The sequence below is a fragment of the Chiroxiphia lanceolata genome, chromosome 8 (assembly GCF_009829145.1).
Source record: "Chiroxiphia lanceolata isolate bChiLan1 chromosome 8, bChiLan1.pri, whole genome shotgun sequence".
In the NCBI taxonomy this organism is placed as follows: Eukaryota; Metazoa; Chordata; class Aves; order Passeriformes; family Pipridae; genus Chiroxiphia; species Chiroxiphia lanceolata.
The window spans coordinates 7636007-7662143 of record NC_045644.1 but is presented as its reverse complement, the minus strand read 5'-3'; the positions used below and the strand labels follow the sequence as shown (position 1 = coordinate 7662143).

The following is a 26137-nucleotide window of genomic DNA, read 5'->3' as shown; positions in this document are numbered from 1 at the left end:
GTGAGTGAATGCTTCATTAGGGAGGTGTTCACTTTGGAAATGATCCCACCTCATTTTAAGGCACCACTTGCATTATCTGAAAGCACTTCTTGTGGTAACTTACGTTATATGATCTATTCTAGATCATTGTACAAAACCATTCTCATAAAATACTTCCCGAACAGAAGGTACCTAAATACACTTTTTAAATCCTTTAAATAACTGCCTGCAATGACATGATACAAAGCAACCATGACAAAAAAGTGTAGACAGTGATGTGACACTGCACATGTGACCAGTTTACTATTTCAGAATTCACTGGAGCTGTTGTCGAAATGAACAACTTTGTAAGGAACAGTAAACTGCATGGTATGTGCCCAAAATGCTCCTATAAACCAGAAAATATGCTTTCAGGATAACTTTTATCATTAAGAGCCAAAAAGATATCCTTTTAACCTTCAAAAATCCATTTAAGAGATTAAAAAGTATTGAGTAATGATGAGGGCAAACTCAGTTGACTTGTGTTGGAAATAAGCTTAGCTGGGTGTTCTTCTTCTTTTGGCCTGATCACTATCTGTTATTTATTTGGGGGGGTTAGTTCATTTTTTGAGGGGGAAGGGTGTTATATATTTTTTTTCCCCTGAGTTCTAAGATGAGGACTTAGTTATTAAAATGCTGTTTATGGCTTGGAGTATAATTTTTGGAAGTGCTGTGAAAATAAAAGTGTTACTGTTGCTTTGTCAAATACATTTCCTGGAAGAAATATATAAATATAAGTGCTCTGAAGAGAGCAATGAGAGAGGGAGGATATTTAGCATATTCCCTCTTCATGTTTTAAGGAAATGAAGGTGTTTATAGTCTTGCAACAAGAAAAAATGTTATGAAAGGAAATTAAAAGTAATTGTTAAAATTGGAGATTAAAATGGTTTTGGAGGAGGTTTTTTGTTGTTTTCAAATTTACCTGTGATGTGCATCTTGGTAGTAAAAATGTATTTATCTGGTTTCTTCATAATCATCTTCTATTTACCATATAAAGGAGTTCTTTAAAAGTAATTGCTATTCTTTACTGTCTGTAAGTCATTTAAGGAATAGGCTTTTTTAAACAGGACTTTGGTTCAACAACACATCAGATGTGTAATTCTGAATGTTTCTCTATGAAAGAACATACCTATTTTTTACATGTGTTATGTTCTCCTATTCTGCTCTGTCTTGCATCAGCATTTCAGGCATATATTTGGAATGCTGTTCCTCCATTTGTTATTATGGTATTTGTCAGCTATTTAGTGTTCAAAAATATATAAATGTTTTAGTCCCACAACGTTCCCTTTGTTCAGGGTCAAAAACAAATAGAAATGCTTGAGGTGTGCAGCCATGCTGATTCAACCATTAGAGTGTATTAGATTATATTGCTATAATCATTTTTATCTGGCGGTAATGAATTTTGGTACTCGTGGACTGCTTTCTCTACATGTAACCATGCGTAGACTAGGCAGAAGCTATTATGCAAGTTTGTTGGCATACCTGTAGCTAATTCACTTCATTCCTGTCCTGCAGCACTACCTGCTGCTTCTTTCCTGGGCTTCCTGGGAGCAGATGCTGTGAACACTGCCAAGTTTTTGGAAATGATGTGGAACCATTGTGCTGCGCACACGTTTGCTATCCAGTTGGTTTCCCCTACGACCTAAGCTAGATGAAAACAATGATATTTAGGTGGATGAAAGCAGTGTGTTCAGTAATTATGTTGTGCCAAGTAATATTAGAATCCTCTATTACTTGCATATAACCATTTTCAAGCTCATTGGGATCATTCAAGGATAAAGCTGACAGTGTGTCAAGCATTTTTGTTTAAATGATATGTCAATGATACTGATTCTCAGTTCACAGTGAGAGACTGTGGGTTTCATTTCTTCCATGCAAATCTCTGAAATATAAGAAGGGAATGCCTGTAGTGTTACTGTTTTTCATCCCATTTTTTCCAGAAACAAGGAAGCAAATTCTTTACACAAATAACTAATCTCTATGCGCCACTGGAGCTGTTAGTTGTATCCCTAATTTTTCAAGTTCTGAATTTGAGTTTTACTTTTCCAAGTTTTATATCAACAAATATTTTGTTAAAAAGTGTCTCTGAATATTAAAAAAGAAAACAACCAAACTAAAAACCCCCAAAGAAAAAAAAAACAAACCCTAACGTAAAGGTTGCTCTTTCTGCGGCATATGTTCTATACTTCACCTTTATCAGCAGCTGGAAGAAAAGTTGAAGCTACAGATGGTGGGCTTTGGCCAAAGGCTATGCACAGCAAAAACTTCTCTAGCAGAGACCATATGTCCCAGTGGAAATCTATGTGTTCCCCACTTCCTGCAGAAAATACTCAGAACTTTACAGACTTTCAACAGCATTGTTTAGCTCTAAGTGCTAATTCTGTAAGTATACAAGTAATAGCTTGGTTGACACAGTTAAACTGCTTAAAATTAATCTGTGATTTTAGATAGATTTTATATAGATTGGTCACGCAGCTTTAGTCAAAATATTGATAAAAATGAGTTTATTGCAAAAGAGGAACACTATTCATTGTGACTCGTGTTTTTAAAAGGGACTTTTTCAATGAAGGAATGACTTGTAGAATTAAACATCCTGAAAATCTGGCAAGTCATTGTAGTAGGTTAGGTATTGAACAGCAGACCTTACGTTTTCTTTTAGTATAAGCTAAGAATTCAGTTATACTTCTCTGGAGTACCAACTGGTTTTAAATGAAATTTTGCTTGGATTAAGGCAAAAATTACAACCAAAGTATAAATTAGAAGGATCAATGAAAAACATTAAGGAAGTTAAATTTCTCAGGTTTGGATGGAGTGATAGAACATGTGGTTTCTTCATTCTTCAGTTGTCTCATTGACGGAACCATACTTTTGTAGTCAGATCAAAAATAAAAGGTTCAAAAACATAGCAATTGTCTGTACAATTCCTGTGTGTACCAGTATGAATGCATCAGTGTAGTGCACATATGACAAAGTTTATGATACATTTGAAGTTAGAGATCGTCATTTATTGCTGTAGTGTCTGACCCCATGCTTTAAATAGGTTATACTCTTCTTAATATCAAAGCAGATCTAATAACAAGAGCAGTTGCAACCAAATCTCTAGAAAGAACTAAATTATACATTGCACAGGGTATTGAACAAAGCAGGTTAGACTGAAACAAAACTATAATATATAAAGTAATGCCGAAAAAGGTGCCAATGAGCTACCAGCAGTGGAAGGGCCAAGAATAACTCCTTCAAGGTTTTCATACAGTTTTGGTGATATATTGGGCAATACAGAAAGAATAATTTGGTAATGTGATAAATTCTATTAAAAGAACTGTGATCATGTCATCATTACTACTAAAGCCAACTAAATCCCATGCTTTGAGGTATTGAGTTATTGTACAATAAGTTTAAAAAATAACGTTTGCATCGTTCTTGGATAAGGCCACTAAATGCCGTAAAGCACAAAGAGAAATGAGAATATTAAAGCATTTCAAAATAATTCAGAATCAAGGAGTGTAATTTCTGAATTATTTGCAGGTTATGTTACTTTCACATGGCAGCATTTCCTTATCTACAAAGAAGGTAAAAATGGTAGAACACCCAGTAAAGGAGCTTCCCTATTAAAGCAGTGAGCTGAATGGTCTCTGCAGGTCTGCATGTGTATCTCTCTATTAAACTTTAATGGATACCTAACATCTATATGGCCATGACTAGGTGAGGTGAATCTAACTTAATAGGTAAAATAACACTTGGAAATTAAATGGAAATTAAAATAGAAGATTACGTGCAGTATTCTGTTGCTATAAGTATAAATTAAGATGGCAAAATCTAGTGTTCCCCAGGCCTCTCCAACAATGCTATCTGAAACATCCTGTCTGATATCCTTGACTCAAAATAGAATTTCATGTAATTCTGACCACACTAACTGTGGCGTTCAATCCTACTTAATCAGCAAGCTACAGTAGGATCACAGAATCAATAAAACTACCATGCCATCTGCCTTCCCTGTACTCACCATCATAATGAATAACGACTCATTAAATGTTCTACAAGACAATTAGCTCTGGATGAAAACAGTAACAAGGCCTTCTTGATTCTATTTGTAATTTTCTCTGATTAAAATATAAAAAAGCTAATGCATATCTTAAGAGGCACATTAATAAATATGAATTAACTGCTAGTTTTTATAGACTATTTTATTTACTTATATTGCTCAATTTTTATGACCTTTGGAAGCAAAACCATAGGTTATATTTTTCATATGTAGAGTGGGTTCATATGTGTACCTATCTCAGTATGCAGTGAACTAATTGCAGATATACAGTGGGGCATGTAAGTCCTATGAATTTCTACCTGCTACAAACACATTCCTTGCTCAGTCCTTTCATATGTGCAAAATAACTTAATAAAATCAGTAGTGCTACAAAGGTGAGTAGAGATTTTGTTCTAGAAAAATATAAGTAAAAGAGATAGATGAAAATATACTCTAATTAAGACATACAGAAGGTGGTTGAATCTCTTATGGTCTTTTTTTTTTTCATGTTGGAGAATTACAGAATATTAAAGATGTGAAAATACAGGAAAAATGTATGAAAAAGTTAGTAACAGAATACAAAGTGAATTGTACAGTGTGATGCACGGAATACACATTATTAGGGGGCTGTGTATACATGTTGAGGGTTCTAGCATTTCTCATGTACTCAAAGAAAAAGACAAGGTAAACATCTGAATCTGATTCTGCACTAACAAGTACATCCATATGCAGACTGAAAAGCTCCTGCCTCACAGCAGTAGATGGGCTGAAGAGTCAAGGGTGAACTTCAGAGCCTCGAGGTCTTTTCCCACCTGGTTGATTCTATGATTCTATGATTTGCTAAGGACCACTCAAAAAAAAAAAATCTCGAAAATCTCAGTTCTGTTAATTTTCTCTGAAGTGCCAACATGTAGCTGGAAATAAATCAAACCGTATATCACACAAGACCAATGCTGATGTCTAGTACTTGTGTTAAAATACAGGGGTGAGTCAGGCATTTTAGTTATTATGCAAAGGTGCACAGTCATATTCATTAGAGCAGAAGCTCTACACATAAGGTGGATTATTTTAAAAGACTCAGTGAGGAACAAAAATTTTTGAGTTTACGTTTACTGTTTAGACTGTGTGAAGACTGAGTTTAATCTTTCTCTCTAACCTAAGACATGACTAGAACATTTTGTATAGAAATGTAATTTTAGTGATTGCATTGAGGGATACTCCGTATTAGTTACCAACATGCTCCCAGTTAAATGCTCAAAAAATAGAAAAATTAACATTGTGTGAGAAAATCAAAATGGTCTTTGTAAGGGTTTTAATGACTAGAACTAAAACTAAATTTCTAATTTGTATATTAAGCAGTAACTTCAACTTATTGACACTGAGAGACTGGCTTGTCAATTGCCATGGTCTCACAAGATGTAAAATCTGGAGTTTTTTTCAGTTAACTTAACGAAATAGCTCTAAGACTTGATGTAAACTGAAATAATCTATTCTGAAGATTATTTTACTGAAGGAGTTGCTTTCTTTTAAGTAGTAAGGTCTATTTTCAGAGTGACTATTTTTTGCTTAATTCCATCCTTCTGCACAGCATCAGATGAGGGAGCAGACTGTGTTTATAGTATTGACTCTGTGAAAAAAACACAGTGGTAAGTGGCAGATGGTGCCAATGATTACTTTAAAAATATTTATGGCAATAGCAAAAACAAAGTAGATAATAGGATTCAGTAGTCACCACTACCCCTTCTCCAAACCAAATCCAGTGCAATTACTTTTGGAACCTGCAGGGTAAAATCTACCTGAAAAGCACTGAGGTTCTTAACACAAGAAGCCTTGTAAGTTATGAAGAATGAGGTAGGTATTGATTTTGTCTGGTCTTTTGCACAATTCTATGTAGTTTTGTAAAGAATTAGTTTTTACATTATTCTAGCCATAGAACCTTGATTTCTTTAAATTCTGAAGAATTTACTTGAGAACAACATAAATGCTTTAATATGAAAAACAGGCAGTATAATATTAGCAATGTGTCTTCCACACACTTTGGCAAAAGTAGCTTATTGTTGGGACAGTAAACTGCATACTGTGGAGCTATCAGCTGAAAAAAAAAAGGGAAAAAAAAAGAGAACAGGAGAATAGAGGAGGTAGAGATGGTTGATTTACTACTTTATCACTGGACTTCCTGCTGAAGAGGGACTCAATAAAATGAGGCATATTAATAAAAACTGTTAAGCACTGTGAACAGTTCTTTGACAACTAGTTATTCATTATTCAAAACAAAACTGTCACTGTTTCTCCAGAGTATTAGAAATACCTTTTCTTTTTCTTTTGGGGGTTTTTGCAGCTTTAGTTGCATAAAGGGAACTGAAAGAATATCTGAAGAGGGTATTAAATTCTTAACACTGGGAAGCGTAAGTACAATCATGTCTGGAAGCGTAAGTACAATCATGTCTATCTCTTCCACTGTTTGTGGAGGTTGTGGGAGCTATTTTCAGGTTGCATCCAAATGACAGTTTGGTGATTTATTCTCCCCTGTTGTCATGGGAAATAGAGAAGCAGTGATGAATGCTCATGATTCTAAGATTCTGAACAAGAACAGACACACTAGAACCCAAACTTTCAAATCAAAGGCTCTAACCTGGAAGGAAACACCATCTTTCAACCATACCTGCCCACTCACCATGAGCTGAAGTACTTGGGGGTTATGCTGTTTTCATCCATCATCTGCCATGTTTTAACACAGCAATCATATTTCCTCTCCACCTTCATTTTGCCAAGGCAAATGAGGTCTGCTTTAAACAGACCTTCAGTCTTCTGAGCACCTTTGTAGCACTGTCCCAGTTTCAGCTTCAGTTCATCACTTTTTACCTTGCATGACCAGGTTGTGCTCAGAGTGCCATGTGAAGTCCCATCTGGCATTGCCCCGTGGCATTAACATTTTGTTGCTTTTAACATTTACTTTTTTTAAACAATTTACTCCCCTTCCAACTTGGTATTTCTGTGGCCAACATCTTACGTCCCTGCCCTTATTTTCTTCCTCAGGCAGTAAACTTTTAGAGTGTAAGTTTCTACTTGTTCCCAAAATTACATGGCTTTGAATTTGCTGTTGCATCTGAGCGCAGGTACGTTCCTCAAGTTCTTTAGGCCATGCATCTCTTTCTAGATTATATTCTATGCCTTCTCGGTATTGATGATACATAGAGATGTTTGTCAGGATTGAATTTCAGAAGCTTACTCCTACTTCAATACCAAGCTATTTAATAAAAACAAAAATGACTGGTAAAAAGATTCATTCTTTTTTCTGTGTTCTAACTTCAACAGCCTTCTTTCTCTTCAAAACTACTCTTTGTCTTCTCTCCTTCGTGCCACTAGCTACTCTCCATAGCTCCTTTACTAAACTCTCATTTTGATAATTTATCTGTTGATAATTTCTTACAGTCAAAGATTTCAGAAATCTAGAAAATATTCTACATATTCTTACCCAGAAAATCAGTTAATTTATTGTATAAAACTATCAGGTGGTTCTGGCACAAACTTTGATGAAATGTTGGTGCATTTTGACCTGTTTTCCGTTTACCTGCCTTTAATTATTATTTCTTCCAAAGTATCACATAGCTGAGTCTGATTAATAGAGTGGTAAACAACTAAATAATTTTTTCCTTGAATCTACGCAATATTTAGTTTGAAATAAACAGCAGTTACTGTTCTCAATTTTTATGCATTTGACATGACAGATTATTAAATTTCCCTGTTACCAGCCTTCATTTTCTTGTATTCTTACAGAATTAGTGTTCTGATTACCCTAATGTGATTGCATAAAACTTCTATTTCTTCTGTTTCCATATCCTCATTCCATTATCCATAGTGATGGTACAGTCTTTGATAAACATTATGTCCTTCCTTGAAAACCATCAAATAATATATTCCTGGGACAATCTCTAGAAAATACCTGGTCTCTACTTCATTCTTTCTACATAGTGACTCTTTCCTTTTTTGGTCTCTTAGTTATATACAGTGAAAATCCTTAGATGCTTGTTTTACTGAACCTTTGAAAAGTCTAACTTAAGAGAATTCTTACTTGGCTCTTACATTTCTTTGCCTTTAAAACACAACCTCCTTTGTTTCTTGATGCTTTTTAGCCATTTTCATAGGCTTTCTGAATTTAAAAATATGCATAGGCTCCTTTCTTTGGAAGTTCTTTGGCTTCCATATAGCATGGTTATAATGGACTTTTTGGAAGCCAGGGAAGAGTCAAGAATTTTTTTTTGATGAATATACTGCAGAATGTTGATATTGATCCTCATCAACTTGCTGTTGATGTAGAAAGGCATAGATTTCTAAGAGTGATTTGTCCTTTGGAAGGTCTGGGCAAGATTTATGGTAGCCAGGACTTTGTGTTCCCTGCCTTGCCAAATGGCAGGAACAGCCTTAGGATCCTTCAATGAGCTCCTTGTGGAGGGGTGGGTAACTGCTGTTCCTTTATATTTTTGCCTCTTACTACTCAGCGCTCTAGTATCCTCACCATAATCACTTCCTCTAAACAAAGTGGTGGTTTACAGAATTTATTTCCTTTCCTAGGTTTTGAAATCCTATACTTGTATTACTGGATGTGATTTTCTTTTTTTCTTTTTGCCTATTCTATGATAAAGAAGCCAGAAGATTAGTAGGCTTTGGAAAGTCAGAGGAAAATTGATAGGATGTAGAAAAATGATTCATAAATAGGAAGAAAAATTTCTGTAAACTTGGGTCTTCAAATTTCATTGTCTTCCAGGCAGACCCTTAGGCACTTTGCAAGGCTAAGTTTTCCCTATTTGAAAGAAATCATAGTGTGTTTTTCTTCTTCTGACATGAATGATAGAGATGTCAACAAAGGAAAGAAAAAGAAATAAAAAAATTATAAAGGCAACTAATAAACGTGAAGTTCTCACTCGAGAGTTTTGCTGAGAAAGGTCATACAATACTTTTTTTTTTTAATAGCAATCTCATGAAAAAATCTTTCAGTAGTATGATTTATTTTGCACAAATGGAAACTTGATGATCAGATAATGCTATAAAGCAGCATTTTGTTCTACTGCTCTTGATATTAACACAAAGACCCAGTGTTTCTTACTGAAAGGCAGTAATAGGGCCTGTCTTGTCTGCATTCAGCCCATGTGAATGTACACCTTAACCTAACAGAGCATCTTTTTTAATTTTGTGTTGTTAAACTTCGAGGATTCAACAGATGTCTAGTTAGAGCTGAAAAATTAGGTAAAGTGAACAAATCCCTGTGCAAGTGACACACTGGATGATAAGTGTCCTTCCTATGTGAAAATTGGTGGTCTGGTTTTATATTCAGTCAACACGTACTATGTGAAGCAGATGGCTTACAGCTAAATTAGAATCATAAACCTTTCAAAGTTAAAGTTATATATGATTTAAATCTTTCAGCAAGGGTCCCATCACCTATTTATCCTTCCTCTAACTTTGAATTCCTTGAAAAACATCTTTTTTTCTTTAATCAACAGAAGTCAATCTGAGACTAAAAAGAGTGACGTTGAGATCTGTCCTGATTTGTAGTCCTGCCATCATGGAAAGTTTCATTCGTTACAGGACCAATGCAATTGCCCATAATCTACCTTCCAGCATTTAATTTAGAAAGCACACTCTTGGGGTAAGATGCTTGGACTGTCTATTTTTGGGATAAAGCTGTCCAAAATTATACAGAGACCAATCAGATTTATCATTCTGTGGCATTTGATGGCATCCATCTGTTTATTTACAAAACTGCTAAAGACTTATTGAGTTACTAGACTACAGAGAAAATAAATTGAGTTATCATCTATAGTTAAATTCAGTCCTTACATCTGCTGTCTTTCCAGCCTGCATGGTGTTTTCTGAAATTACACTGGCTTGCAGACCCAGGCTTCAGGAATACATTTGCTTCACAGCCTTTTTTATGCCATTTCAAGTGAATTTCTAATGCATGAGCAATTTGTGGTTCAGGAAAATGTTGACAGAAGGATGTCAGGGCTTTCTGTTGTTAGCAGTTTAAAAGCATGATAGGGACAGTTCTTGCTTAAAAGTAGCTCTTAAAAGTTGGGAACTGCTCAATTTCTGGAATCATTTGATCTAACCCCTTTCAGTCAATATTGTATAGCTATTGTAGAAGGCTAGGTTTAAAGCTTATGGATACAAATGAACTAATATTATTAGTAATAAAACACTTCTAAGATGAGGGATGGGAAATGAACTCTCTGTGCTCTATATATTCAATTACTGTTGTAAGCAGAAAAGAGAAGACGTAAGGTTTAAAGTTCAAAATTTTCTATTAGTAAAACTGAATAGCAAACTGAGGAAATACATCTTAATGGGGCACTTTCTTTCTTGTAGTAAGAGTGAATTTGTAACAGTGAACTCAGTTATTGCCTGCATCCTTTCTGATTGTGGACTAACTGTCCCATAACAGTGAAATCACTAGAAATGTCCTTCTGAAGAAACTTGTTTGGACCCAGCAAAGATATTAACTCAGAGCACCCACAGATAGCTGAGAAGTCTGGGTTTGTGTTAATTAGGTCATGGTTGTTAGAGAAGGGATGTTGCTTGTTACGATAAATCTTCCTTTACCATGACAAATTCTCAACTTCTCTTATTCGTATGCCTTGTGTAGTTCTACTTCATAATTTTGGAATGAGAGGTATATAGAATACAGTTCAGAGACATCTTCATGTCAGCTCATGTCCTGTAGGGAAATAGTAGATCCAGGTCAGTACTGTATGTACAAGACTAGGGCTCAGTTCTGCATCTCTCTGCACTATCCCTTTGCCATCTAGGTCTAGCACTGTACCTACATGTAGGACCAGCTAAATCGTGCAACCAGATGACTAAGTCTTTGTGGAACATGAAAAGGGGAACAGTGTAGAAACCATCAAATGCTGGTTTTGGAATGAGTTTGAGACTAGCAAGGCTGTCAGAACTTGTACAGCCTAGTGAATCATACCTGACTGCAGAGCTGCTCAAGAATTTCTGCAGGATGCACCACTTTGTGCTACTTGTACTAGAGGGGCAGGTTTCTCTGGTATCAAGGCTACTTCTGCTGGCAATTTCCCAGGCTAAAAAATTATATAACCAAAAAAAAGAAAAAAAGGTTGGAAGGTGATTTTTATACTCTTCTTAAAACATACAGCAAATATAAAGGTTTGCAGAAACAACGAAAAGGAATAAGTTTAGGCAGACAGAAATAGCAGTTTTCATATAATGAAACCTGTTTTTAAAAGTATTTTAAAAAAATTCCAAACTAAAAATCCAAGAAGTGGTTAAATATATAAAACAATGAAGATAAGGGAAATGTGAGATGAAGCTCCTATGAATGTTACTGGACCTGGCAAGTAAGCCACAAACTAAACTGCATATATTTTTCATAATGGAGAAGGTGAGCTTGAAAATGACAGAGAGGTACTTAATATGGAAAAATGGCAGACAAAATAATGCATCTAAAAGAGGGACATTTTAAACTCGTAGCTGAATGTGAATCACTTCTAAAAGAATCCCTTTTTATAAACCTAATCTTTCTAAAATGTTTGGATCTGAGAAATGTTGGTATTAAGTGAATTTTCCAAATTGCTAAGCAGGAAGTATGAACCTGAACAGTAGCCAAAAAAGACCCCTCTTGTCACTTGAAGTCTTTCATTTCAATAACGTTGTCATGAGTACTCAAAACATGCTAGGGTGTAAGCGAAAGATTACAAAGAAAATTACAATGACAAACTCTATTTAGGGTTAAGAGTGACTCAGCATGACATGATCATGAAAAGTTTAGAATGACAATGTATCTATCCTTTTCACCCATTCTGTGCTTAATCTATACTATTTATATATATATTTCTTACTTATAATTCACGATTCAATGCTACACAGTCTGAAGTATCTTCTGTTGAGTACTCAGTGTCCTCAGCTTCTTTTGAATGCGTCTGAATGTAAGTGGGACGTAAAATATCTGGTGCCTTGCATAGGGAAAACCCTGTAAGGCAGTAGACTGGATTGCAGTGATCAAAGGGTAACCTTCCTTATCCTTGTCCTCTGTCAGTGATATACCAGCATGATACCCATAACTGCTGTTCAAGGCTTTCAGACTTGTCCCTGGTAGTGTCATTCAGACACTTTTCCAGGTACAGAACTGCTTCAGGCTTGTGTTTTTTCCCCGTCAATCCTTCCCCTTCCTGTGCGTTTGCAGCTGTATCTGCCTCTCACTCCTTCTGCTCAGATTCACACAACGGTGGGTTCACCAGTACTTACTCTGTAGTGAAATGGTTTCACTAACTAGAGGTAAGCATGGAAGTTTTAGGTGGCTGATTGTAGTTAATCATATCAGAAAGGAAGAAAATTCTTGCGAGGACTTGCACTTACTGGAATTTGTACCCAGAGTAAATGCTAGCCCTTGCTCTGTTACCAGATTCACATGTGTTTGTGGATGCATGGTGTTTCTCTATGCTCTCTGTAAAACTGAAATGCTACTTTGTGAGGATGTAGCAGGAATAAATGTTTGAGATGTTCTCAGATTCATTGTTGTAAGTGTAATAGAAAAAAAAAGTAATAATTCATAGCATGGTTGAGTGCATAACATCATTCATTAATTTCCAGATCCCTATGTTGCCTCAGCAGAAAAGTTCAAGTCAAGGATAAGGACTCTTCTTCACTATTTGTTGTTGAAATTTCAGATCAGTATCTCAATATATAAGATACTCTGTTGTTCCTTTTTGTTGGCTTTTTTTTTTTCCCAGGGAAGTGCAGATTAATCTGTTATTCTTCCTGCAGATAAATGATTCCTGTCAAATATACTCATGCAGGAACCTTTGTCCACAATAGAGAAATACTGATTAGTCATCATGAGGGAAAATAGATAAAGAATCTTTGATAGCATATTGCAACTGGGAGTACACAATGAAGTTTTTTGTAGAGATATTTTGGTTACCTGAAAATGTATCAATATGCAAAAAGCATAACAAGTTACAGTACAAACTATTACAGCATAACACATTAAATTCAAGAAGAGACTGCATCTTTTCCTGGGGAAGCAGCAAAGGAATGCTGGTCATAAAATACAAAATAACCTAAGTATAAATGTGAACTTCAGATGGAATTTTCTTTACAATTTCTGGAGACTGAAATTGTTAAATTTTAAATGCCAGTACTGAAGAAATAACCTTTGAATAAATTTTATTTGCGTTTTTATGTGTAGAGGATGAAAATAATATGGGGTTGTTTTTAGAAACCAGCAAACCATGGCTGGCAGCACAGTGAGACACATCCTGAGCTGAGTCACAGAATTGTTCAGACTGACACAGGAGAAGAGTTGCATGTGGCTTTAAATGATGTCTTAGACTGAAATTAAAATATATCATTTGATTTACTGTTTTCTGATAATTTAAGAGTATTTGCTCGGAAACATATTTAGAGTAGAGAAAGCTCTAATTTCTGTGAAACGATGCATTACAATCAATTACTCATCCACCTAAGAAACATCAGCCACACATCAGCTTCAATTCAGAACAGAATCTGAAGAATGGCCTGAAAGAGGCATCAAATTTCTTCTGCTTTTTAAAGAGTTTGGCAATGCCAGATACTGAGTGTGACAAATGCAGTTAGGTATAAATTACCACCTTTCTTGCAGCTACTGGAGCTCGAGGTCCCACTTCCTTCCACTGAAAGGCACAGTTCCACCTTGGTTTGTACTGGAGGAAATCTGGAATGCCATTACAGAACACTCTGCAATCTCCCATTATTTTCAATAGGAGTGATGCCAAGCTCCTTTCAAAGTTGATTACAGAATCATAAAAAAAATAAGGCTGGAAAGGACTTTTAGAGATCATTTACTCCCATCTCCCCTGTTCAAGGCAGTATCAGCTGCATGTAAACAATTTCTGGCAGATGTTTGTCTAACCTGTTCATAAAAGCGTACAAAAATGGACTTTGTGCTTCTTACCTAGGAAATTTTTTCCCCCATGCATTGCTGTGATGTTAAAAAAATCTTTCCTAGTGGTTAACCTAAATTTCCTCTGCTATGGTTTAAGCCCATTACTTTTTATCATGCCCAAAATGAGCATGGAAAAAAGATTATTTCCTTCCCTCCATTTCTCTGCAGTATTTTATATTGTTCTGTTTACGTTCTATCATTTTTCTCTATATCAATTCCTCCAAGCTAGTCAAGGTCATGTTTTCTATACCTGATTGTTTTGTGTTAGCCCCCTATGTGATACCTCCTATGCAAAGACAGGTACAGCAGGAGCATAGAATACTCAGGAATGGAGGAGTAAAACAAATATTTTAAAATAAATTCTTACTAAAATGATATCAAGCATTCAGAAGCTTTTTGTTTTGTTTTGTGTATACCACTTTATCTTTCAGTCTCTTCTACAGTGTGCCCTTTATATGCACAATATCCATCCTTCCTACACTGTTAATTACTAATGTTTGATATAGGTCAAAGCTGGCATACTTAAAACGAGAGTTATGTGATGTGTAGCATTGTAATTCTGAATTTGGGCAATATTCAGGATTTATAGAGTAACAGGAAAATCAAGGCTGTGGTTGATTCATATTTTCTACTTCCAAAATCTTAATTTTACTAAGTGTCTTGACACAGAAACCAGAAAGCTTCCTCCATGCTTCTTCCTAAGTTTGGCTATTTTTAGGATTTCCTGCAGAGATCTTGGCCCTGAGGTTTAATTCCTTCTTCCCACACACATGCCCATCTTTTCCCATACACAGTGGAGTCAGTGATTCATGTCTGGTAAAGTCAGCCAGCAGGGATCAGTTGTTTCTCCATGCAGGGTTGTGGCACTTTGTAGCAAGGTGCAATAAAAAGTCCATTTAATGAAGAGAAATTTGTCTTAGGAAACAAGTGTGGCTTAGTTCCCAGCAGAAATGACGCGTGGCAATTTTAGAACTGTGATGTACATTTTGCTTACAAGGATGCATAATTCATTCACAGGGGAATTTGTAAATTATTCAAGTAATCCTTACCTGTGGGATAAATATTGGCCCCTAAGAATCTAATATAGCTTCATAATCTGATAATTTATTCCATCAGGATAGTATTAAGAAATTCTGTAATAAACTTTCACTGTTTCTTATTGGGCAACTAGAGCTTCATTCCAATACCATTTCCCTGATATCATACTTTCTCTCATTTTTCTCCATTGATCAGTAGTGATATGAAGAAAAGATTTTTAGAAAGCACCATTCTTCTGCATTTTTTGCCATAAATTACTGAGTTGTTTCTTCAATGGTAGGTACATAAAAACATTCCAGGTACTCAAATGAACAATCAGAAACCATGTCAAGCATTTAAGATAGTTTTTTTCATTAAATAGAATTTAGTTTTGCCAATTTCAGCATAGGTAATATTTCTACACTTATGGGAAGCCACTTTGCACTTCTTCCCTACTGTGACAGTCCCTATGAAAAATTCAAGACCAGATGAATCCCTACAGCAGGACTAGAATATGAACACTGTAATAATTGACAAACATGACCACAGTCACAGGCTGTCCCACCCAGGCAGTATAGCCCAACTATCAAAGAGAGTTTACATCAGCCAATGGCAGGTGACATCCTGACACTGTGCTGCACAGAGTTCAAGGAAGATGCAGCACCATTCTTTCTACTGGAGCAATTACCCTGTCAAATCTTACTCAACAGCTCTGGGGCCGCTGAACAGCCATTCCCTCATTAGATCCTATCCAAAATGTTCAAACATGGAAGTGCTAGCAAATGCTAGCATGGAAATGCTAATCTGGAGTGTCTGACTGATTACTACACAAAGCCTGTAGCTGTCACTTGGCCATCAAATTGGAAACTGATACAAGGACAGGTACAGTCAAGAGAAAGTATTTCACTTCATCAAGTTCCCTGCTCTGTGTCATCATATTCCGTGTATTCTACACTTTTATATCTTCGAATGTTCCAAGTGCATCTATTTCTATAGATACATATAGATGCCAATAAAACACCACAGTGCAGCAGAGTGAACTTAAAATCCATGAAGGACAGAAATTGCTATCTACCAATAAAATAATATATTGTACAGAATTCTCAGTCCTGAATTATGCTAATGTGAATCTATCCAAATGAAAAGGGTTGTTTCCGTATCAAAGCAATGTTTTCACTGAATGAAAGATATCTAGATACCTGAAAATTACAAAATTAGTTCCCAAGCTCATCTTCTAAACATATTTTATGGGTATACTTGTGAGGGTTTTTTTCTGGCCTATTCCAGGTGTTCTAGTGAAAGCTGATGTCCCTCCAGTCATATTTCCTATAGTTAAGAAATGGAACATGGTTATAATTGCGCTAAAATTTTTGTTCATTTACACACTCACCAATGATACAAAAATAGCATAAATGAAAGCTGAGCATGGACACTCTCAATAAATTAACAAAGCAATTAGGTTTGAAAATATTAATTCCAATCAAAATGTGTATGCTCGCCAGTCTCAGTGCAGCCTGGTGCAAATACACTGTATACTGAGATAAATCATTAGATTTCTCCTTCAAAAATAAGATATGCCACTGTGGCTGCAGTTGTATCTGTGGATACATCTCCATAACCTATTCCACCTGATACAAATGCCATTAAACCAGAAAAATCTTAGAGAGGTCACAAGAAACTTCATAAAACAAATGATTTCTGCCTGTGTCTTTTGGTGTTTGTTCTTTGTTTTGACTACATCCATTTTAGCCCAGTACCTGGTCTGCCTTCTTTAGCTTGTGTTGTGTTGGTTAGTTATTTCTGATAAAAGTAGTTGTTACCTTGTCCTCTTGCAGTTTTCCTACCTAATTGCAATAGCTACTGCCTGAATTTTCTTTTGGAAAGCAGAAGTTGAGACACTTCACTTCCCCAAATTATTTTCCTTTTGATATCAAGTTGCATGCTTGAATTTTAATGCTGCATTTCTTGCTCTGGGAGCTGAAACTTTTGTTTATTCAGCTGAGCACTGGCAGCACTGGTGGTTTTCCCAGCAGGGCTCATCAACGTGTCTGCTCCCTTACTTTGAAGGAAGCTGTTTCCACTTATTCCTTAATGCTCCTAGAGAAAATGCCAGCAAATATGAAAGTTGGTAGGGGATACTGTGGTTCTGGTAATAATTTTTCTAGTAGAATGAAATTAAGAAAATACCACATTCATGTTAGAGATCACCAAATAATAATCAGATGGTAATAATCTGTAGCTGAAGAAGAGGTCCATGTCCAAGTACTTAACTTGCTTTGTATTCGTGAGATTGAACTGAGCATAATTTGAATTTATGAGCTCTTAACTGTTGATTGATTTTGTTTGCTTTTTGGTATTATTTATATCTTTTGGATTGTAATACAAAGGGCCTATTGAAAAGTTAGTTATGAATAAGAGACTCAGCTTCAAATAAGTAGTTCTAAGCACTCTCCAAAGTATATGGAAGAGAAGGGAATATTGGTTTCTTAAGAAATCATCTATTATGAAATTAAAAACTTGAAGAAGTGGGGTGTGTTACCTTATTGGCAGTGCTTCAAAAAGTGCATTCTGTTCTTTGCTTTTGGATGCCACTTATACCATATTCTTACCAAACTGGAATGATGTTCTGCCAGACCTTGAAAAGGAAGCCTTTTTTCTGTTCAAAACATTTGCAGCATTTCAAACTGAACAATTTATGTAGAGGAATAGATCTCTATTTAAAGAAAAGGGAGCAGACTACTCATTATCTGGAATCTTACTTTAACATGTTCTTTGTTTTGGAAGCAAGGCTATGAATTGTGCTCATTTTATGACCTGACCAGTCATGAATGAAAGAGCTGGATGATTTTGTCTCCATAGTTATGTGCGTTTCTTGTAAACTCTGAGTATGCTGTAATAATATTTTCTTGTCCCAGACTGGTAAGGTTGAAATGTGAAGAAACAAACCTGATTGAACTTGCAGGTCTACTTGTAGTTTGATTCATTCTAGATACAGTTTGAACCAATTTTATGTCCAGTTAGTCAAGAATAAAAAAATGATCCAGTCTCACATACACTGACTCCACAGACAGATATGCTACGGTTTGATTTCCTGGGTCTCTCCTTGACTCAATGAGAAGGCATTGTTAGACAAGGCTGTAAAGTCAAATACCCCTTTTTAAGTTGAAATGCCAAAACAGGATCAAATTAGAGCAGACAGCTTTTCTAACTGTGATGTTTCACAATAGTGTAGCAATGCAATAAAAAGTATTAGGTTGTTCTGGTTTTTTTTCAAATTCAACGTGATGACCATATTGAAAAATATTTAATTGGGAAGAAACTTCTGATGCTGTCCTGCACCCACAGATATCTTCCAAGCTAATGCCTTCTCCTATTTCTTAACAACAAACAGAAGCATAAATGGAAAATTAAGTCAACCCTAGCAATGTGTACCATTCCTTCATGGGCAAATTTGATTATTCATTGTCTGCATATAGAGTGGTGTGTTGATATCACAGCACAAAATATTCTGACATCTTCCAGACTTTTAGGACACTTCAAGGTGTGATTATGGAAAGTAACATTCAAGAGATTGAGCAAGTTATGTATGACATATTACTTGAAAATGACAAGAAAATTACTACTTTGCTGAGGAGGTAGATGTTGCTGCATGTAAACATCTCTACACATAAGAGAAAATGTATTTTACTACATTTTTCTTGTGGAAGTGATTATTTTTCTTATTTTAATAGAAAGACAAGAGTCTTACAATTTTATTTGATAATAGTAAGTTAGCTCTTCTTTCCACATATTCAGCTTTCTTTTACATATACCTGCAATGCATTTTTTGAAGAACATGATAGAAAATGTGGCCCTAAAGATAAAAGATTTCTGTCAAAAAATGAGTTACAAAGTTCTAAGTGCCTTTCAGCAACTAAAAAATTATTTCCATAGCATTGTGCCATTCGTTCTATGCATTTTGCCACCACCGAAAATAATTTGTAATGTTTTAGAAATATTGAGACATTTGAGTGTATTTTTAAATCTGTTCCCTAACATGCCTGGGAACCCTCTCTTTAGAAAGCTCAAATCTGAAGAACGGGTCCTGTTTAAGAAAGTCTGTCTTTTTCCAAATTTATCAAGTGACCAATACCATCTCTCTATACAAATCCTACCCCAATGTCATTCAGTGATTTATCACTGTGATGCATGATTAAATATTGAACATTGATTATGTAACTGCTGCAGTATTTAGTTTTGTTCACTGTACACAGAGACTTGTGAAACTTGGCCATTAAGTTCCTGCGAAGAAAGGACAGAAGCACTTTGTGATGCTGGTCTTTTAAACAAAAGTTATGTAGAAATGAAGAAGTTGGAGGTATAGTTTGCAGATCTTGAGAGAGCTGCTGAGAATATGTGATCAGAAGCACCTCAGTTCTCTGAACTTTGCTGATATGAACTAGCTGTGGGAATTAACCCTGTTATTTAAAATATATGATTTTCCTTATGTATGCTTAAATTCTGATTCCGTAGACACTAAGCAGACATTTATTACAACTTAAGGTTGTCTGTGTCTGCAGCTAGCTATTTGAAGCAATTAACAAGTTTAAATGCAACTGCTGTCACAGAGGTGCCCATTTCATCATGTTTATAAGCTTGTTTGTGAAGTGTTTGTGTAGTTATATACAAAATATACAAACTTAGGTCTATCTGCTAAGTTTCTCAACATAGTGGAATGAAAGATTTATGCAGAAAAATATGTTTACTTTCAAAGGAAATTTCTAGCACTTCTGTTATTCACAGCAGACTTTTAGATGCTACCAGAGCTGCTGTGTCAGCAGAGGCTTCACTGTGAAGTGTTTGAGCTGCTGGAGCAGTGGGGAGAAAGGAGAGGGCACAGTCAAGGCTCTCTGCTCCTCAGCCACACCTCTGCAGACCTGCCATGGAGTTTTATCACTTTGCCGTAACTGAGAGGTCATAGGAAAGACTATTTTCACCCATGGGATTATTGTTGACAATTCATATATTTGGTCCTGAACATAAAGCTGAAGAACTGAATGATGCAGCTGATATGTCCGGTATCAAGTACCAGAGCACTGGGGAGAACATGACAGTTAAGCTAGAAAACTTTTAAAGCCTAATCATTCAGCAAACAGCAAACAGCAAAAGTTGTGGGGAAAAAATGCTTCAAGGGTTATTTTAAAAAGAAATAAATGAAACTGGAAAACCAAGTTCTTGGAAGTAACGGTTTGCTAGATTTGGCTGTGCAGCCCTTATTCCCTTCCCCTGGGTGAGTGCCTTGTGATACAACCTTCAATAGTGTAGTATTTGTTCTATGTTTCTGCAGAACACCCGCAACATTTATTGCTTAGATTGGACCATAAGAAAGGACAAAATTATTTTTGTACAAACAACTGCAATGTTTGAATGTTTGGTGATGCCACTCACATGTATCTTAAAATATTCTTCTGAATATGGATGCTGTTGGATGTACATTTAAGGGTGGGGGAATGTGTGTATGTACACATGCATGTACACCTGTAATTGAGGAAATGAGGAGCTTTCTTTTGCTGCACAAAAAGAACTATCAATTTCTCAGAAGAAGAATGCTGTAGGACCAGCTTAAACATTTTAGTGCTGTAGATGTACGACTTTAAGCCCCGGGTAAAAGCCGACTGAATATGTCATAGACATGATTTGTCTTTGGATGATAGCAGCATCTCTCATAAAGCACTCCACTCAGTCTATGGAATGATATTAGTAGTGAATGTGGAGAATGCTCTTTTCCAGTGTACTTATATGAAGCTAGCTGGTGAGTGACATGGTAAATAAAATCCAGAGGAAAAATGATAAACAGTTAAAGATGTATTTTAGTCACAGGCAGTGCAGCAGCAAAGGCAAACAGAAATAGAGCCCTGTAGTAGGTATGCGAAAATAAGAAGAAACAAATGCCTTCAAGAACTAATGGTACCTTGCATCTTTTATCTGTTATCCCAAATTAGGCTGGGAAAGATCTATTTGATGAAAAAAATTCTACTTCATCTTTTACTAAATCTTGCATTTCCCCTTGGTACTCACACTTATGAAATGCATATTAGGAATAGAATTGTTCCATTTGGAGAAAAATGTATCACACACATATTAGCAGTGTGGAGGTCTGTATGGGTACATTATTTTACCATCTAGATAGTTTAAACCCCATTTTTTCATGTCTTTCTGACACTAATTCTAGCACCAGAATCACATTAGTCCCCATGGTGGATCTCCATTTCTGACAGTAGATTTCTCAGCAAATGAAAAATCATCCAGTCATTTCTCTCTAATTATGTGTGTCTCTAAATACCTAATTATCATTGGGAAGAAATTGCACGCTACAAAGATAATATTATGGAGAGCTGTTAATCTGTTAAGATGTTGCTTTCGAGTTTTGAATGGTTGATGCAGCTGTTAAAACAGAATTTTTGCCACCTGGACATATCATTACCATTTTATTTTAAAATTCAGAAGCAAAGGATGAGAAGCCAGCATACAGGACTTAGCTTCTTTGGGCATTCTGCTTGTCAGATAAAGGAATGTATCCTTATGTCCTTCATAATCTACTCTTTTCCATATTTTAACCTACTCTGGCATTCTTAGAAGCTGAGTCTGTGGCAGCAATAACTATTAAATGTTCTTTCAGGGTTATTTGGTTTGTTAATAGCTTGGTTTGCATTGTCCATGTAAACGTGGCAACACAGAATAACACAGTAGATTCATGGAGTTTTCAGCCAATACAATCTGCATAGAAATTACTTGTTTCTGTAGAATACTTGACAATTATGCTTAGGTGGCTTAACTGTAATTAATGTGTAATGTGCACTTTGGCTAGAAAAGAGAAATTACCAGGTACTTACCTCATGATTATTTCAGCGTGTACTGCACAGTTAAGCTTTGTGGTCATAGTAGTACAGACTGCTGAATATCCTCAGCTTCTCTTGAAGTCTATTGGTGCTGAATATGTCCAGAACCTCCTAGATAAGGTCCTGAATCTCTGAGAAATATATAGTGACTGAATGTAAAGCATAATATACAGCTGAGGCCTGCATACAAGTCATGCCACTGTTTGTTAATTATATCATCAAAAATTTTCAGCTCAAGGACATTCCTGATCACTAGTTATAACACTTTATTTGTAGTAAAACCTCCCTTTAGAGCTGAACTTTTGTATTTCCTTATATTCCTTTTTTTCATAGGAATTCTTCAGGCTAAAAGATTCTAAAGGAGACATGTATGAACTAGAGTGATTCATTTTTAGAGGTAAACAGAGGTGTACACACATCTATTTGTATTAATCTGTTAATATGAAACCCATAAAAAGGTGGACTGCTAATAAGTTGAGAGTTCAGTTCTAATTAGCAGTCATCATGCTGCCACCTCTTCTATGTAATCAAATCAGCAAAAATACTGGCAATATGGAGAGGTGCTTGAAGAAATCTAAGTTAGCAATCTCACAGGAATACAGCTAAAATTTATGCCCTATTTTACTTTCATGAAAAAGTTAATTAAAGTAATAAGCACCACAAGAGAAATACTGTCCCAAATTCTAGTCATCTGTATACAGACAGTCTTGAAATGGGAATGAGGATATAACCATGCTATGTTCCTTGCCAGAATCTGCAGGGGCCTGTGAGGGCAGCTGTAAGCGTTGTGACCTTCCCCAGTTGTGTTGGTCAGTCCCAGTGGACTCAGATTCTGCCTCCATGGAGCTTTGGAGATGTTATAGGATTCATCACTTGCTGCATCCAGAGACAGATGTGGTGTTTTGTTTTCCTCTGGGGTCTGGTCACACTGGTTTCTTAATCCTTACGTCCTCTCTCACACAGTAGGGTTTTGACTTGGCTGACTGTGAGTATTCCTTGCACTGTTGTGGGGATCTAGGTGGAACAGCCTGAGGAACTAGGCTTTGGAATCCAAGCTGTCCAGGGGCAGACAGAAACCAACACATGAGCTGGTGAGAGAAGCAACAGAGAGATCAGAACTCTAGGCAAGACTGAGACTCTTCCTTCATCTCTTCTTGAAAAGTGTATGAGTCAAGGCATGGTAACACACCAGAAGGCTGTGATGCCTTAAACCAGTGAAGAGTGAACATTTCTTTACATCCAAGTTGGCTTCAGGGCAGCTGGCTTCAAACCCCAACTTTTTGTGGTGAAACAGAGAAAGGGAGGCTCTGAGTCTGCATACTTTAGAAAAGCCAAGACATAGGAAGCAGAGCCCTGGTACCTAAAGCCCACAATGCAATACTTTGGCAAGTTTTATTCAGAGAAGACATTATTTAGCTAAAAGCCACAACTGTTAGCTGGATCGAAAAGCAAGAGAGACACGAAGGCTATTTTTCAGTGATGACCAAATGGACCAATATTGCCAAGTAATTTAGTTTTGGTGGAATTTGATTCCTCCATGTTGTGGTGTCTGTGAGGCAGCGTCTGTTTCCGGCACTCCAGCTGGGTTATTTGTGAGAATGTTTGCTTTTTTTTTGTGGTTTTTTTTCTAGTTCTGGGAAGCCCTAATCACTGGTCAAGCCTGCATTGTTTTAGGCACTAAATGAACTCGGAACAAAGAGGCAGTTCCCCTGCCATGGAGTTTATTATAATCTAAGTACGAAACAAGAGACAGCAGATGGGTCTAGACAGACGGGGGAGCATAAGGAAACAATGTGACAGTGCTGGGCAGCCAAAAAGTCAGTGTTCAGAGGAGAGCAGCAGGCCAGCTATGAGTTTTCTATAAGCAACATATCATAGACAGGATCGGAAATGAGATAATTAAGAGAGTTTTGCAGACAGCTGTAGGGAACTCCTTCTAAGGATGAGGCAGTTTAATGGGGAAGGGCTTTGGAAGTAAAGCCAAACATCTTGTGTTGTAGGGCATAGAAAGTGGGAAATAATGTAGAAAACACTCAGATAGTGGCAATATCACCACATTTTTTTTAGATAAATGCACATTTTTTTGCAGCATCATTCTGTATAGGTAGAAGTGAGCTAAAGCTGCATGCCTTTGATCTACTTTGTAAGTGAAGAATGTTAAGAATACTCCTTCTCATCCTCACTGAAGAATTTACTCCTCCATTGTATCAGCAGTCACTTCTTGGTCTCAGAAAGTTTGATGAGATTCACTTTTGAGCACATGAACTACTTTATTTGGCCACAGAAGCTACAGAATACTTTTGTACTCCCAGAATTCAAAGACTACTGAAACAAAAGCCTCGATTTGGAAGTCAAATATATTTTTTTTCCTCAAACAGAAAAGGAAAACAATCACAAGACCATGTTTGATCGTATTGGACAGTTGGTAAACAACTTGACAGCAATTTTGCCATACGGTTACATTAGCTATTATTTTATATGGCAGTTGTATTTGGCAAATTACAGTTTCTCTTTGAAAATGATCCTTGGAAAATAATACATGACATTTTAAAGTGCCATAATCCATATATACAAACTAATAAATGCAAGATAACTACATACAGCTTGATGGTGTTAACTGAGTTGAAAGAACCTTTACTCTCAGATCTCTCATTTTAGTATTTCTGTGTCCCATTGCTTTATTAATATAGTTTTTGGTATTTAAACTAAAAATTGCTTGCAAAAATATATAAGCTTTATGTTTGCTTTGAATTTCTGTGCTGTACATAAAGAAGATAAGAGCATTGAGTATCAACAAAATGCAGTCCCTCCATATGGCACCCTTCTCCCATTAAGATCTATAATATGAACCCAAAAAGCATCTTTTAAAATAGTTTTATAGCTGAAATGGGATTTTAGTTTAGCTTAATTTGTGAATTGCCAGAAGCAAGAATTATCTTTAATGCTGTCTGTATAAGGCTGCTCCCACAGCTGTTCTTAAGCAATTCTATATCAAAATAACCAGGAGCTGTCTCACATTCATCCAAAAGTTAGGTTTCTAATCTAAATTAATCTAAGTTTCCTTGATAGTCAACAGAAAGAATGAAGCACTTGGACAGGACATCTTGTCCTATTCTGTTACATGAGCTCGAAATAAAATTATCTCACTCTTGAGGTGTCTCTGTTCCTCTGATGTCTACAGAGGGAGCTTAGATGATTAGTTTAGTCTAGTCACCTCACTCTAGGCAGTTGGAGTTGGATGAGATTAAAAACAACCTTTGAAACTGAGCTGAACTGCCTTTTATTTCAGCCTATCAAATCCAGTATGGTGATGCAGTTAGCAGACATATCTTTGACCAGAAGGTTTTGGAAGAATGAAAGGAGAGTCTGCATAGAGCCAGGACAGAATAGTTGTATCAGTTAACCTGGGAATTTCACATTTTGAAGGCTGGCCAGGCTTAGCAGTGACTAGTAGTTTTAACAATAAATCACCTTGAGAAGCTCTAATGTTTGATGTGATGTAACACCTATGTCACATATTGAGTGCTATGTAGATAATTAATAGTCTTACATTCTTACATTAAGAAGGGGCTTTACTTAAAAAAGCAGTATGTTTTTTCATGACTGGACTGTTCTCGTATCACCCTCATTCCTTCAGCTGTGAGGTCCTCACCTCTCCGAGCACTCAGAGCATCTTCTGAGTGCTCAGTTGCTGCTGACACCGTAGTGTGGCAGCTTCTATTGTGCTACAGAGATTGGATCTGTTGAATGCAAATTGAGAACTTGCAGGAATCTTTTGTCAGCTGTAACATACTCACTTCTTTGAGCTATTTACTAGATGCAGATACATTTGACTGAGTGCAGGGACCATGATTCTGTCTTACCCGCTTTCAGCTGTAACGTGTTTTATAACTTTCTGTGTTAAAAGTTCTGGTAGGTTTGCTGTTTGAAGGACTTTTATATAGTTCTCAGAGCCTGTAAAAGAAGCCTTTTCCATAAATCATATTTTTTTATTTTAAGTGCTACTCCAAGTGATTTGACATTTTTTCAAAAGTAAGATAAAAGTTTATGTGCTTGGAAATTATATCCATAAGAAGTATGTGCTTTATATTTTATTTATTTTGATAGCTTATGTTATGATACATTTGATAGATCCTGAAAGACACTGTCAGTTTTAAAGATACAGCCAATAAACTTTTGTTAGTGATGAAAATGCACCCCATAATGATCACATGCCTCTGTCTATGCAGAGGTTGTATAAGCCTGATGATATTTTCT

General features: G+C 36.2%; 1 protein-coding gene across 1 annotated transcript in view; it reads left to right on the top strand.

The window, feature by feature from the left end:
• Positions 1-26137, top strand: part of ATRNL1 (attractin like 1) — a gene marked incomplete at its 5' end in the record, with an annotated part of 477341 nt that overhangs the window by 425432 nt on the left and 25772 nt on the right.